Below are 16,732 nucleotides of genomic sequence, written 5' to 3' on the forward strand. Positions count from 1 at the left end.
TAAGGATGGATAGCTTATGCTTGGCGCCAAAATGTTGGACGAAATTGAAGACCAAAGTGTTGGAACTTTGTTCCCTTTAGTTTTAGTACATTTAAACCTTCCAATTCCCTTATGCCGTGCATCTCCACCTTTCTCCCAAAACCATACACATGCATTCATTATTCATTCCCTCACATGCTCCCATTACTTATCATTCATCACTTATCATTCACCACTTATCACTTATCATATCATTCACCACTTATCATTCATCACTTATCATTCACCACTTATCACTTATCATATCATTCACCACTTATCATTCATCAAACACATGCATTCACATGTTTTCACAATCTGCCATCATTCCAACCAAAACCGTGCACATGCTATCACCATGCATTCACATGCACTTGTTCCTCCATCATTGCACCAACAACAACATTGCACATGCACTCCCTTTAATTAATTAACCCACATGCACCCTTTATTCTTTCATCATTCCAGCCACTCCACAATCCCATTCATCAACACATGCATCCACATGCATTCACCCTTTAAACCATTAAATCCACATGCCTTCCTATTCAATTAAATCAGCCACATGCATTCATCATCATAACCTAGCTGTCATTCCACTTCATTGCACATGCATCTTCAAATAAATCAGATTTCCATCATATTCACATGCATTCCATCCTTTAAAACATTGCACATGCACTCCCTTTAATTAATTAAGCCACATGCACTCCCATCCATTTCATCATTGCAGCCAACACATGCTTTCACATGCATTTTCAGATTGTCCCCTTGCACATGCAGCCACATTCCCTCCTAGCTGTCATGTTCCCCCCATTTCACCTATAAATAAGCATCCATTGCATTCATACTCATTCATTCACTCTTCCATATTCCAGAAATTCGTCAAAACCTCTCCACACCCTTGCAGCAGCCACCAAAACACTTTTCTCCTCCATTGCAGCCACTCCAACCACTCCCCAAACCATTCACACCATCAAACTATCCTTAGACCTTGTGCTACAACGAAGAGGAAGATAAGAGGGCCTAAACGTTCATACAATTCAAGTTTGAGTTGTTGGAATGTTTAGGTGTTTCTTTGATTTCAATGTTTAATTTCAATACTCTTTGTTTTGTACGAATGAGGAATGGAAGTGAAGAGGGCCTAAACGTTCATACAATTCAAGTTTGAGTTGTTGGAATGTTTAGGTGTTTCTTTGATTCCAATGTTTAAATTCAACTAAACCCCCCTTGGCTAGGGGGGGATTCGAAATATATATTTATGCTTGCATTTTGATTTGATTACTTCTAATTGCGTTTCATAAGTTGTGGATTCAATTTGTTTAACCGTTTGATTGATAACTTATTTATGTATGTTTATTGAGAATGCGCGCTTAATTTTCATGCATGAATATGACGCTAGAATATAAGTGAGTTTCACCTAATAGTTACGAACTTATATATTCGCAAGTAGTGGAGGTTGCTTATAAACAATCGCGTTAAACAAATTCTTGGCATAAGTTTCATGCAATCATAGTAACGAATGCCTCGTCAACACTTATAATTTTCATAGAGCGTAATGATTCTTGCTTGTACCTCTTCTATGCATTCATGTTGAGGACTTGTGGGGAATGTTTTGAATTGTCGCATGCGTCATCCAATTCAATAACGTTAGGAAGATTTGAAGGTTAATTAGTGCATCACGGTTAACTTGGGGTGTTGAGTATCATAGTTTATTGAAATGCAATTGGAAATCATTTTATTATGCAAGTATAACATGTATGGAGATGAACCCCTTAGCTAGGTTCCCATCCATTCAATTCCATCAAATTCATCTTTACATTCTGTCTAGTTTATTAACTTGTTTTGTTATTTCAATTCTCGTCAATTTAAAACCCCCCTTTACTTTCTTGTTCTTTAGTGTTTAGAATTTGTTTAGTTTATGTTTTAAAGTGTTTTGATTCAATTTTATTTCCCAATTTCGTCCAAATTCACCAAAGTGCTCAAAACTGCCCAGAAAGTGATTTTAAGGCAGTTTTGAGTGTTTTGGGTGATGTTTGAGTCTTTTGGTTTGTTTTAATGTTTTAAGTGTTTAGTTTTACATTCTTTGAGTTAGTTTAGTGTTTTATATTGTGTTTTTACGTTCTTGAGTCAAGTTATTACTTAATTTCGTCCAAATTTGTGTTTGTGCTCAAATCTGCCCAGAAAGTGGTTTTTAGGCAGATTTGAGTGTGTTTGTGTTGTTTTGAGTCTTTTGGTTTGTCTTAGTGTTTTAAAGTTTAGTTTTGCATTCTTTGAGTCTAGTATAGTGTTTCATATTGTTATTTTACGTTTTAGAGTCAAATCCAAGTGGTTAACAATCCCTCCTAATCCCCGGTCTAGAACGATCCCTACTTATACATATACTACAATTTGACGAAAAGAAGGTTTAATTTGTGTGCGTATAAATCTCGCATCAAAACGGTCCAATCCACTTGGAACGTAACTTACCAGGAAACAAACGTAAACGGGAATTGAACAATAGCACTTTCTGCCCAATGGAGAAGGATTTCCCACAGATCATGTTGTCATGGAAAGCTTTGGTCTTTTGCTTGTAAATGCTTGCATTCTCGTACTCCTCGTGCCGTATTTCATCAAGCTCATTCAATTGGAATTTCCTATGACTTCCCGCTTCATCTAAGTGCATGTTGAACTTCTTGACGGCCCAAAGAGCTTTATGCTCCAACTCCACGGAAAGATGGCATGCCTTGCCATAGACAAGTCGAAAAGGGACATCCCAATGGGGGTTTTGTATGCCGTACGATACGCCCAAAGTGCATCATCTAACCGTAAACTCCAATCCTTTCTTGTTGGCCCAATGGTCTTTTCTAGGATTTGCTTGATCTCTCGGTTGGAAACCTCGGCTTGGCCATTTGTTTGAGGATGGTGAGGTGTAGAAACCTTATGGTTGACACTGTATTTCCTCAATAATGCCTCAATGGTCCGGTTGCAAAAATGGGACCCTCCATCACTAATGATCACTCGTGGCATGCCAAACCTTGCAAAAATGTTAGTTCTAATAAAATCTGCAACCACTTTAGAATCATTAGTCCAGGTGGCTTTTGCTTCCACCCACTTCGACACATAATCAACCGCAAGCAAAATATACATAAAACCATATGATGACGGAAAGGGACCCATAAAGTCAATACCCCAAACATCAAAAATTTCAACATTTAGGATAGAAACCTGCGGCATTTGGTCCTTTGCACTAATACCACCCATTCTTTGGCATTTATCACATGTTAAGCAAAACGTTCTAGCATCCTTAAAAATACTAGGCCAATAAAATCCACATTGTAACACTTTGAAGGCCGTGCGTTGTGTGCCAAAGTGCCCTCCACATGCATATTTATGACAAAAACTCAAAATTGAATGACATTCAGAATCATGCACACAACGACGTATAATCTGATCGGGACAAAATTTCCATAAGTATGGATCATCCCACACATAAAACCGTGCATCATGCCTAAGTTTGTCACGTTGGTGCCTATTGAACTCACTTGGAATACGTTTTGACACCAAAAAATTAACTATATCGGCATACCAAGGTGTACTAACCTTTATGGACAGCAATTGTTCATCGGGGAATGTCTCTGCAATGGGTAGGGACTCCTCATTATGCACCATTCGGCTTAGGTGGTCAGCCACCACGTTTTCACTTCCCTTCTTGTCACGAATCTCGATGTCGAACTCTTGAAGTAACAACATCCACCGAATTAGCCGGGGCTTGGCCTCCTTTTTGGTGAGCAAGTACTTTAGAGCTGCATGATCAGTGAAAACAATTACTTTAGTACCAATTAGATATGATCGAAAGTTATCTAAAGCAAAGACAACGGCAATAAGTTCTTTTTCTGTAGTGGAGTAGTTCAACTGGGCATCGTTCAACGTCCGTGAGGCATAGTAGATGACATGCGGCCTCTTGTCCTTTCTTTGTCCCAAAACAGCCACTAAAGCATAATCGGACGCATCACACATAAGCTCGAACGGGAGGCTCCAATCTGGGGGAATAATAATGGGTGCCGTGGTCAACAACTCCTTGAGTTGGTTGAATGATGCCGTGCACTCCTTAGTGAATTCAAACGCCACGTCTTTTTGTAGGAGGCGGCAAAGAGGTTGTGCAACTTTTGAGAAATCTTTGATAAACCTACGATAGAAACATGCATGGCCAAGAAACGAACGAACCTCTCTAACCGAAGTCGGAGAGGGTAAGTGACGTACAAGATCTATCTTTGACTTATCAACTTCAATGCCGTTTTCAGAGATGATATGACCTAAAACTATGCCTTGTTTAACCATGAAATGACATTTTTCCCAATTAAGAACAAGGTTAGTTTCAACACAACGTTTTAGAATCAAACTTAGATTATGCAAGCAACCATCAAAGGAATCTCCAAAGACACTAAAATCATCCATAAAAACTTCAATTATTTTCTCAACATAATCGGAAAATATGCTCATCATGCATCTTTGAAATGTGGCAGGTGCATTACATAAACCAAAAGGCATGCGACGATATGCAAATGTACCAAAAGGGCATGTGAAAGTGGTTTTTTCTTGGTCCTCGGGTGCAATGACAATTTGATTATAACCGGAATAACCATCAAGAAAACAATAGAAAGCATAACCGGCTAACCTCTCTAGCATTTGGTCAATGAACGGCAATGGGAAGTGATCCTTCCTCGTGGTGGCGTTTAGCTTCCTATAGTCGATGCACACCATCCAACCAGTTTGAATGCGCGTAGGAACAAGCTCATTCTCGTCATTTGCAACCACAGTTACTCCGGATTTCTTTGGAACGCATTGCACGGGCGAAACCCACCTACTATCCGAGATTGGATAGATTACTCCACAATCTAAAAGCTTGATTATCTCCTTCTTCACAACTTCCATCATCGGAGGGTTGAGACGGCGTTGAGCCTCTCGAGATGTTTTGGACCCCTCCTCTAGAAGTATGCGATGCATGCACGTAGTAGGGCTAATTCCCTTTATGTCGGCCAATGTCCATCCAATTGCCGTTTTGTACTCTTTAAGCACTCGCACCAATTTGTTTTCTTCTTGTGCCGTGAGTGAGGATGAGATAATGACGGGCAATGTCTCATCCTCACCCAAGAAAACATACTTCAAATGGCTAGGCAACGGCTTAAGTTCAAGTGTAGGTGGCTGCACAACTGAGGGAAGCATTTTATTAGCCGAAACTGAACTTAAAATAGGGTCCAAAAACTTACCCGATTATGATGGCAATGACTCGAGGGTAGCCACCATCTCAATAATATCCTCATTAGGGGGCACGGCCAAGGATTCCTCATGCATGCCGTGGGGTACCTTGGTGGTGGTTTCCATGTTTTGCATGTCCCTTCCTTGTGCAATGACCAATTCAAGTGCATCGTCCCTCAAATTGTCCAAATGGTTCTGCGCCAAAGAGTCAATTATATCAATAGCAAAACATGAATGATCCTCACTAGGGTACTTCATAGAATTAGAAAGATTGAAATTAATAACTTCCCCATCAAATTCCATCGTCAAAGTGCCATTATAGACGTCAATCTTCGTACGAGCAGTTTTCATGAATGGCCTTCCAAGGAGAATGGGTAATGACGGGGCATGGTTCGATTCATCCATCTTAAGTACGTAGAAATCCGCCGGAAAGATCAAACGATTAACCTGCACTAAAACATCTTCCAAAACTCCCTTTGGATAGACATTAGATCTATCGGCCAATTGTATAATAACACCATCATTTTTCAACGCTCCTAGGTTCATAGATGCATAAATTGAATATGGCATGACATTTATGGATGCACCTAAGTCTAAGATGGCAAATTCAAACCTAGAATTACCAATAACACACGGAATTGTGAAACTACCCGGATCTTTGCATTTAGGGGGCAGTTTGCGTTGCAAGATGGCTAAGACATTTTCACCCACTTTTACAACCTCCTTGGTCGAAATCCTCCTCCTATTAGTGCAAAGTTCCTTCAAGAACTTGGCGTACCTCGGGACTTGCTTGATTGCATCCAAAATAGGGATATTGACTTGAACTTTGCGAAACGTCTCGAGAATGTCCTTTTCCGCTTCCTCTTTTTTTGTTTGCTTAAACCTACTAGGAAAAGGAACATTCAAAGGAAAAGCATTAGTAGGAACTGAACTTGACACGTTTTTACCTTTATTTGGTGAATTGGACGGTTTAGGATCAAATGAGGCTTGTGGCAAAGGTGTTTCCACCTTGGCCGTGAGTGAGCTTTGTTCCTCCTCTTCAATTTTCAATTCTTCCTCCTCGTTGGAATGTGATGTGGGTGGTCTAGGATCAGATCCAACTTGCTTTCCACTTCGTAAACTCATAGCTTTTGCAGATTCGAATCCACCTTTCGGATTGACCACGGTTGAACTTGGCAACCTACCTTGCTCTCGAAATTGTCCCATGAACTCGGTAATTTGCCCTAATTGCTTCTCCAAATTGTCCACCCTTTTGTCTTGGATTTGTCTCTCCTTAGTTTGAGTTTGTACTTCCCTGCGTCAAAGTAGTAAGTAACTTAACAACTTGATCATTATCCAAAGACTTACCTGAGCTTGTTGGGGTAGATTGCGATTGAGTTTGATTGGGGACGAATGGCTTTGTATAAAAGCCCGGTGGTTGCTGCCTAAATCCTCCTTCTTGTTGGGGTTGTTGAGGATCCCGCCATTTGAAATTTGGATGATCACGCCAACCTGGATTGTAGGTAGTGGAGAAGGGGTTACCACGATTTTGGTATTGATTCCCATATCCCACGGCATTGAGTGTCTCCCACCCTCCATTCTCGATCAATTGTGGGCACTTATCCTTGGGATGTCCTTGCATGGAGCACACACCACAAGAAGCTACGGTTTGGACTTTTGGATCGTCCATCACCTGAGAAAGCAAAGTAGTGAGGTTAGCCATTTGATTTTGAAGTTCGGTTATGGCACTTACCTCATTGACTTGGTGTTGCTGTGGGGTACTCCTCTGTCCAACGCCTTCGTATTGTTGAGCGTTCAATGCTCGATTAGCAATCAAGGTCTTTGCAGCCGTGGGGGTCTTGTTCACCAAGGCTCCTCCCGCTGAGGCATCTAGCATTTGACGTTCGATTGGTAGAAGTCCCTTGTAGAAGTATTGTAAGAGAAGATCCTCCTTCATCTGATGCTGTGGACATGAAGCAACAAGAGATTTAAAACGTTCATAGTAAGTAGGAAAAGATTCACCTTCATCTTGTTGAATTCCACTTATCCTTTTTCGTAAGAGGATGATTCGAGAAGTTGGGAAAAACTTCTCTAAGAAAGCCCGTTTCATGCTCTCCCAAGATGTGACAGTTCCGGGAGCCAATTCATACAACCAATCTTTAGCTTTATCCATTAGAGAGAATGGAAAAGCTTTCATCTTCAAGATGCTTCCATCGACATTCACTGGGGTCATGCTCGAACAAACAACTTCGAACTCCTTTAAGTGTTTGTTTGGATCCTCCATGGACAGCCCATGGTACTTCGGAATGTGATGTAGCAAACTTGACTTCAATTCGAACTCGGCAGTCTTATCTGGAGCCGCCCTAGGATATTGAATACATAGGGGTGCGGCATTGTCCAATCCCGAAGCGGAAAGCTCCTTGATTGTTAGGTTGTCCGCTACCATGTCTACTTCACCCACTCTTGCCGTGGGTTCCTCTTCTTCAAATTCAGAAACGGACTCGGAACTTTCACTTGATTCGCTAGGTTCTGGGTTCTTTCTCTTTCGTCTCAACTCTCGCTCGAAATCGTCGTCAAAGTCTTGATATGTTCACGAATCGGATGAGAACTCCGAGTCATAAACTAGTACCTAAACAAGAAACAAAACAAGATTAAGAATCTGGAATAAAATAAAACAAACGAAAATAAAACAATCCAAGGGATTAGCAAAGTTGCTAATCCCCGGCAACGGCGCCAAAATTTGATGTGAGAATTATACGCACACAAATTAAACCTTCTTTTTATCAATTGTAGTGAAGAATGTAAGTAGGGATAGTTCTGGACTGGGGATTAGGAGGGATTGTTAATCACTTGGATTTGACTCAAAAACGTAAAAACACAATATAAAACACCAAACTAGACCCAAAGAATGCAAAAATAAAGTTTAAAACACTAAGACAAACCAAAAGACTCAAAACAGCAAGAAAACACTCAAAACTGCCTTAAAACTACTTTCTGGGCAGTTTTGAGCACTAGAGAAGAATTTGGACGAAAATAGTTATAACTTGACTCAAGATACTTTAAAAACACAAACTAAATTGATTTCTAACTAATTTGACACTCCAAGTAAAGGGGGATTTTGATTTTGACGAATTTGAAAACAAAACTTAAAACTTTGTAAAACGAACAGATTTTTAAAACGAATTTGGATTTAATGAATTGAATGAAGGCTAGCTAAGGGGTTCATCTCCACACATGCCATACTTGCACACAAAACGATTTCTAATTGCTTTTCAATAAACCATGAATTCTCAACGCCCCAGATTAACCGTGAATTGCACTAATTAACCCTCAGATTTTCCTAACGTTATTGAATTGGATGATTGCATACGACAACCCAAAGCATTCTGATGCGAAAATTAACTTAACACACAAATTAACCCTCTTTTGACAATTGTAGCATATAAATAAGTAGGGATCGTTCTAAACCGGGGATTAGGAGGGATTGCTAAATCACTTGGAAACTGACTCAAAAACGTAAAACAAAGGTTAAAACACTAAACTAGACTCAAAGAATGCAAAACTAAACAATAAAAACACTAAAACAAACCAAAAGACTCAAAACAGCCCCAAAACACTCAAAACTGCCTTAAAAACACTTTCTGGGCAGTTTTGAGCACTTTCACTAATTTGGACGAATTTGGGTAACAACTTGAATCAAAACACTCAAAAACACAATCTAAAACATATTCTAACTAATTAGACACTCTAAGACACTTGGGGATTTGGTTTTTGACGAAAATCAAACAAACAAAACAAATATGTAAAATAGGCAGATTCTGACGAAATTGGTGGAATTAAATGGATGGTGAGATGGCTAGGAGGTTTTTCTCCACACATGGCATACTTGCATACAAATTGATTTCCAGTTGCTTTTCGATAAACCATGAACCTCAACACCCCAGATTAACCGTGACATCACTAATTAACCCTCAGATTTTCCTTAAGTTATTGGATTGGATGACATCATACGACAACCCAAAACATTCTTCAAAAGTCCCCTACATGACATCATAATAGAGATACAATCAAAGATCATTACGTTCTATGAAAATCATAAGTATTGACAAAGCACTTGTAACTATGACATCATGATACTCATGCTAGGAATTTACTTAACATGATTGTAAAAACAACCTTAACTACTTGTGAATATAAGTTTGTAACGATTATGTGAAACTCCCTTATATTCTAGCCCCAAATTCATGCATGCAAACTAAGTGTGCACCCTTAGTCAACAAACAAGAATAAGTTATCCATCAAACGGTTAAGTAAATTGCATTCACAATTTATGAAATCACAACTGGAATTAATCAAATCATCATGCAAATACAACCTTGGTTTCGAATTCCCCCCCCCCTAGCCAAAGGGGGGATTAGTTCCTCATGCTTGCACAACAAAAAGTATTGAATTTAAACATTGAAATCATAAGAAAGAATACACCTATACGTTCAGCAATTCCAAGATGGATTTGATGCACAGATTGGCTCCTCTTCCTCCTCCTTGTTGCGGCACAAAGTGTGGGTGATGGAATTGGTGGTTTTGGATGGTGTTTTCTAGTTTGGAGGGATGGAGGATGGTTGATTATGGTGGGGAAGGGTGCGGCAGAGGTGTATGGATGTGGAGGGAGGTCTATGGAGGTCAAGAATGGGGAATGGAGGTGCGGCACAAGGGTTTTCTGTCTAGCATAAGGGGTCTACGAATTTGTGGCTGAAAATATATTTATATAGTCCTAGGGTTTATTAGATTAGGGTTAACTTAGCAGATTTATTGGATTAGGGCCCTAGAATTCGGCCATGGTGATTCAAATCCACTTAGGAGAAGGTTTTGGCCCACATATTTTTATAAACTGATTTGTATACCCAAATCCACAAGGATTAGGCCTTGGAATTCAGAATCCCAAAGGGATTAGGCCTAGGAAGGTGCGGCTGATTTAGGGGAGAGGGTAGCTTGGCTTGCAAGGCAAGGTAAAGCCTTCTAGAAAGGTTTGGGCGCCACTTTTCTAGGGTTTCTAGAAAGAATAGGTTTTGTGGCAGATTTGGGCATTCTAGACTAGGATGCTTCTAGAAATAGGATCTAGAATGATCCATTTAAGTCCCCATGTAATTAGGAGTAAGACATGATAAGGTTTGGATAGGATAAGATGAGATAAGGTTTGGATAATGTTTTGGATAATTGGATAACGTTTCCTCTTTTCTTGCACTTTCCTTATCCACTTTGTCCTTAGCTTAGTTCCTTCCTCTTCTTATCACATTTCCAACTTCTTGAAGTTCAAATTCGTTCATCCATGTTAGCCCACTGATAGGAGCATATTCATGCGACTTAAATGGCTTGTTCTCGTGCATTTACGTTATGTTTCTTTAGTTATTTTAGTACTTTAAGCTATTTTCGTGTGTTTGTAGGTCCAAAGGGCTAAAGGAGCAAAAAGATGCATTTTGGAGATTTTTGGAGCACTTTTGGGCTAAGGATGGATAGCTTATGCTTGGAGCCAAAGTGTTGGACGAAATTGAAGACCTAATTGGAGCCAAAGTGTTGGAACCTTGTTCTCTTTAGTTTTAGGACATTTAAACCTTTCCTAATCCCAATCATGCCATGCATAACACACATCCATTCTAACACCTTGTCATTGCACATGCATTTCCTTCATTAATTAACCCACATGCTCCCATTACTTATCATAACCACATATCATATCACTTATCACTTATCACTTATCATCATCACTTTATCATATCACTTATCACTTATCATAACCACTTATCACATCATAACCACATATCATATCACTTATCACTTATCACTTATCATCATCACTTTAGCTTTAATTCACATGAACATTCACTCACCACAAACATTTCACATGCTTTCCTATTCAATTAAATCAGCCACATGCATTCATCATCATAACCTAGCTGTCATTCCACTTCATTGCACATGCATCTTCAAAGAAATCAGATTTCCATCATATTCACATGCATTCCATCTTTTAATTTAATCACATGCACATTCACCTTGCTTTGCAGAAAATCCACTTCATAACACATGCATCTTGGCAGATTTCACATGCACTCATGCACATTCACCTTAATCATTCACATAGCTTTAATCCACATGCATTTCCACCTAAATTTCCACCTCACAACCACCAGAAATCAACCAAAAACGTGCATTCCCTTTCATTTCTGTCAAAACACATGCATTTCCACCCTTTAATCACATGCACAAACAGCCACATGCATCTCCCTTCACCATTTCAGATTTCCACCAAGTTCCTAGCTGTCATGTTCCCCCCATTTCACCTATAAATACTCATTCATTCATTCTCATTCATACACAATCCATTCACCACAGAAATAAGGCCTTTGTGCCAGAAATTCACCCATTCCAAACACTCTTCCATAAACTCATCCATTGCAGAAATGTAGACATCAAACACCCTTGCTGTGCTCTCCCTTACAATCCAAACACCATCCTTCCATTTTCACCACTACCCAAACCATTCACACCATCAAACTATCCTTAGACCTTGTGCTACAACGAAGAGGAAGATAAGAGTGCCTAAACGTTCATACAATTCAAGTTTGAGTTGTTGGAATGTTTAGGTGTTTCTTTGATTTCTATGTTTAATTTCAATACTCTTTGTTTTGTACGAATGAGGCATGGAAGAGAAGAGTGCCTAAACGTTCATACAATTCAAGTTTGAGTTGTTGGAATGTTTAGGTGTTTCTTTGATTCTCTTTGTTTTGTATCATAAGGAACTAAACCCCCCTTGGCTAGGGGGTAATTTGAAATATATGTTTATGCTTGCATTTTGATTTGATTACTTCTAATTGCGTTTCATAAGTTGTGATTCAATTTGTTTAACCGTTTTATTGATAACTTATTTATGTATGTTTATTGAGAGTGCACGCTTAATTTTCATGCATGAATATGACGCTAGAATATAAGTGAGTTTCACCTAATAGTTACGAACTTATATTCATAAGTAGTGGAGGTTGCTTATAAACAATCGCGTTAAACGAATTCTTGGCAAGAGTTTCATGCATTCATAGTAACGAATGCCTCGTCAACACTTATAATTTTCATAGAGCGTAATGATTCTTGCTTGTACCTCTTCTATGCATTCATGTTGAGGACTTGTGGGGAATGTTTTGAATTGTCGCATGCATCATCCAATTCAATAACGTTAGGAAGATTTGAAGGTTAATTAGTGCATCACGGTTAACTTGGGGTGTTGAGAATTCATGGTTTATTGAAATGCAATTGGAAATCATTTAGTATGCAAGTATAACATGTATGGAGATGAACCCCTTGGCTAGCATCCATCCATTCATTCCATTTCATCACATTCATATATACTATCTGTCTTAATTCGAATCTGTACATTTTATTTAATTTCGTATAAAACTCAATCCCCCTTTACTTTATTGTCCAATTTAGTAGAAAGTGTTTTAGTTTATGTTTATAAGTGTTTTGATTCATTTTGTTACATAATTTCGTCCAAATTCACCAAAGTGCTCAAAACTGCCCAGAAAGTGATTTTAAGGCAGTTTTGAGTGTTTTGGGTGATGTTTGAGTCTTTTGGTTTGTTTTAATGTTTTAAGTGTTTAGTTTTACATTCTTTGAGTTAGTTTATGTTTATAAGTGTTTTGATTCATTTTGTTACATAATTTCGTCCAAATTCACCAAAGTGCTCAAAACTGCCCAGAAAGTGATTTTAAGGCAGTTTTGAGTGTTTTGGGTGATGTTTGAGTCTTTTGGTTTGTCTTAGTGTTTTAAAGTTTAGTTTTGCATTCTTTGAGTCTAGTATAGTGTTTTATATTGTTATTTTACGTTTTTGAGTCAAATCCAAGTGGTTAACAATCCCTCCTAATCCCCGGTCCAGAACGATCCCTACTTATACTTATACTACAATTTGACGAAAAGAGGGTTTAATTTATGCGCGTATAATTCTCGCATCACCCACATGCAAGCTCACCAACTAGTGTCCAAAATAGCTCCAAAATGCACCAAAATGCACTTTCTTGATACTTTGACCCATAGGACCTACAAACACACGAAATTGAGTTGTAATACGACATTAACTAAGAAATAATAGCACAAATGCACAAGAATAAGCTAGTTAAGTCGCCTAAATATGCTCCTATCAAATTCCCCCACACTTATCTTTTGCTAGTCCTCGAGCAAAACAAATAAATGATAAGTCACATTTTGCATGCATTTATATCTTCCTTATTTGGTGTCTTTGTGATTGTTTTGGATTAAACTAGTCGTGTTTTACATTGTTTTGTGTTAGTGTGCAGCCAAGGTGTAATAAGATCAATTGGAAGGCAAATGAAGGAATGTGGTGCAATTCGACCACATTGGGTGGTTCTAAACAAGGCAAAAACATGCAGATTTCTTATTATTCCACATGGCTTGTGCCGTGTACCTCCTTGCCTAAAACATTCAGCCATATTTCCACCAACAAACACAATCATGTCATGCAAATTCCATGTGGTTCCAAGTCAGATTATGCACTTCTAAAACATCAAAACATGCATTCACATGCATGTCCACAACCTGACCCGTGCATTCCATTTCCCTTCTTCACTCATCTTTACAGAAATTCACATGCATGGTGATTAAACAAGTAACTCCTTGCAGCCACCATTTCAGAAATCAAACCCATCCCTTTGTCCATGCCGTGTGTTCTTCTCATTTTCAGATTTGTATAAACATTTTCTGGTGCTCCAATTCACTTTTGGCAGATTCCACTCACTTGTTGCAGCAAGGACACATGCATTTTGATTAAACAAAACACATACTTGCAGATCTTGTCCATGCCATGCGCCCACTACCTCAGAAACCCATCATTCCATCACTTATGCACTGCCATCTGAGTTAAACAAATGGTAGATCCAATCTGATTGTCTCTCCATCATTAGACTCATTGAGAAATTCACCAAGACTGAGAGATTGCACACTCGGATCAGATTGGATCACACACAGCCTATTTGGCTCCATTTTTCTGTCCATTGTTACTTACACATTCTCGGATTCCATTGCATTTTTCACATTCTCCCCCTTTCCCATCCGCAAGTTTTCCTCTTCAAATCAGTCCATTTACACACCCATAACCTCTCCCATTTTCAGTCCATTCTCTGTCCATTTTCTGTCCAAGGGCAGAAACCATTCAACCAAGCCATTCTACCTTCATCCGCACCACATTTGGAGAAGCAACACCAAGGAACTCTTCAAGGACTTCAACATCAGTTTTGCTTCAAGGGTTTTTCCTTCTTAATCTTATGTTCACTCATGTTATTCATTTTTATGTTAAACCTTTGTAAACATGAAGTGTAACTAATCTTCCTCTAGGGATTCGATGTAACCTTGCAAAGTTTGCCATGTAATTAAGTTAGAATGCTCAGTTTGTCCATCTATTTCTTGTTTCATTTTCTGTTTTAATGGTGACTTAATGTATTGATTTTAATGTTTGATCATCATTTGAATTAATCACTAAGTTGTGTAGCCAAGATTAAAGCACACATCATGCATAATCTTGGTAGATATGTGAATGAATGAAGGGAGTGTTTAGCACACATCCTGCCGAGTTACTCCCTTTGGTTTTATGAAAGTTTCTTGTACATTACATAATCTTGATTATGAACCAAAGTTGCACATCACAATTAGGTTCATGATTAGAGACATTTGATCAAATCCACACATCATATGGTTGATCATATCCAAGTGAAACAAACTCAAGAAATAGGTAGATGAATGAGTATAAACTAACTTGACAAACATGAACTTAGTTGAGCAATGGTGAAACCGAATCCCTAGCTTCATTTCCATTGATACTATCTCATTCTATTAGTTGTTGATTCATTTAGTTGTGTTTACTTCTTTTATTTATGCTTTTAAGAAACAACAACAAATCTACTCAATTTGATTAGTTTGGTTCATTTCATAAAAGTTCTTGCAAACAAGTAATTACATAGGTCCAATTAGTCCCTGTGGATTCGACACCCTTACTTATGCCATTATACTAAATATATTCTAGCATTAGGAAGGAATTATACATCAACAAAAATGGCGCCGTTGCCGGGGACTGATTTCAGTCCCTTGTAATTGCTTGTTTGCTTGTTTGCTATTTTGATTAGTGTCAAGGTTCATAACTTGTCAAATTGATAATTGGAAGTTGATTTAAGGTGCATACATTTCATATATGGAAAAGAATCCCTTAGCCATTCCATTATCCATTGGTTTACATCAACTTGCTTTACAATCTGCTTTGGTTATAATCTGCCCATTTAAGTGCATTTCGTCCAAATACAATTTCTCCCCATAGTTTGTTAAGTTTTAGGCTTAGAATCACCCTTTGACCGTGAGGAAGAGGAAGGGAATTCACCTAGTTCAACAAGTAAAGAATCTGAGCAATTTAATTGGGAAAGAGAAGAAGAGATGGCGGGCAACGAAGATGAACTTCGTGCTTTGGAGGACTTTGCTCAACCAATCATACCAAATTCACCTTCATGCATCTTGCTGTCCACAGAAGCTAGAAACTATGATCTCAAATCTTCACATTTCCATATGTTTCCTTCATTTTATGGCTTACCTAATGAAGACCCTTTAGCTCATATTAAAGAGTTTTACAATGTTGTGAGTGGTTTACCTTTGCAGGGAGTAAGTGAAGCAAATTTGAGGATGAGAGTGTTTCCTTACACCTTGAAAGATAGGGCCAAGAGTTGGTTGATGACTCTAACACCAGGTTCCCTCACCACATGGGATGCCGTGGCTAAGAAGTTCTTGGAGAAGTTCTTTTCCACTCAAAAGACAGCCACATTAAGGGGACAAATCTTCAACTTCAAACAAGATGATGGTGAACCTTTCAATGAGTGTTGGGAGCGTTTTAAAGGCCTCTTGATACAATGTCCACACCATGGGTTACCTTTTCACTTACAAATGCAAATTTTCTATGATGGACTAACCCAAAATTGTCAATCAAGTGTGGATAATGCAGCAGGTGGAGCATTGAAGAAAAAGAATGCTCAAGAGTCATATAACATTTATGAGATGTTGGGGTCTAATGCTCAACACAAAGATTTAAGGGGTAAGAAAGTTGGAGTTTATGAAACAAGTTCTAATCATGAGCTTTTGTTGCAGGTAGCTAACCTAGAAAGGAAGCTTGAATCCGTGCTCAACATGGTGCCAAAAGCTAATGAAGTGTGTGCCATTTGCAACATACCAAGCCATCCTACTCACCAATGTCCATCTAGGGAAGCTTACCCCGAGTATGTTCAAGAACAAGTGAACCTCATGAATTCTTACAACCAAAGACCAAGGAATGATATGTATTCCAATACATATAACCCGAGTTGGAGAGATCATCCCAACTTTTCATGGAAGAATAACAATCCAATCCAAAATTTCCAACCAAAACCTGCCACTACCCTTGAGGACACGGTTAAATTGTTAG

General features: G+C 38.7%; 1 non-coding gene across 1 annotated transcript; it reads right to left on the reverse strand.

Moving 5' to 3' along the window:
* Positions 1-16,091: 16,091 nt before the first annotated feature.
* Positions 16,092-16,202, reverse strand: LOC137749097 (small nucleolar RNA R71). The gene has a single exon (XR_011070167.1). It is a non-coding gene; the product is annotated as a small nucleolar RNA R71 (small nucleolar RNA).
* Positions 16,203-16,732: the final 530 nt, after the last annotated feature.

Source organism: Pyrus communis, chromosome 10, assembly GCF_963583255.1.
Source record: "Pyrus communis chromosome 10, drPyrComm1.1, whole genome shotgun sequence".
Classification (NCBI taxonomy): domain Eukaryota; kingdom Viridiplantae; phylum Streptophyta; class Magnoliopsida; order Rosales; family Rosaceae; genus Pyrus; species Pyrus communis.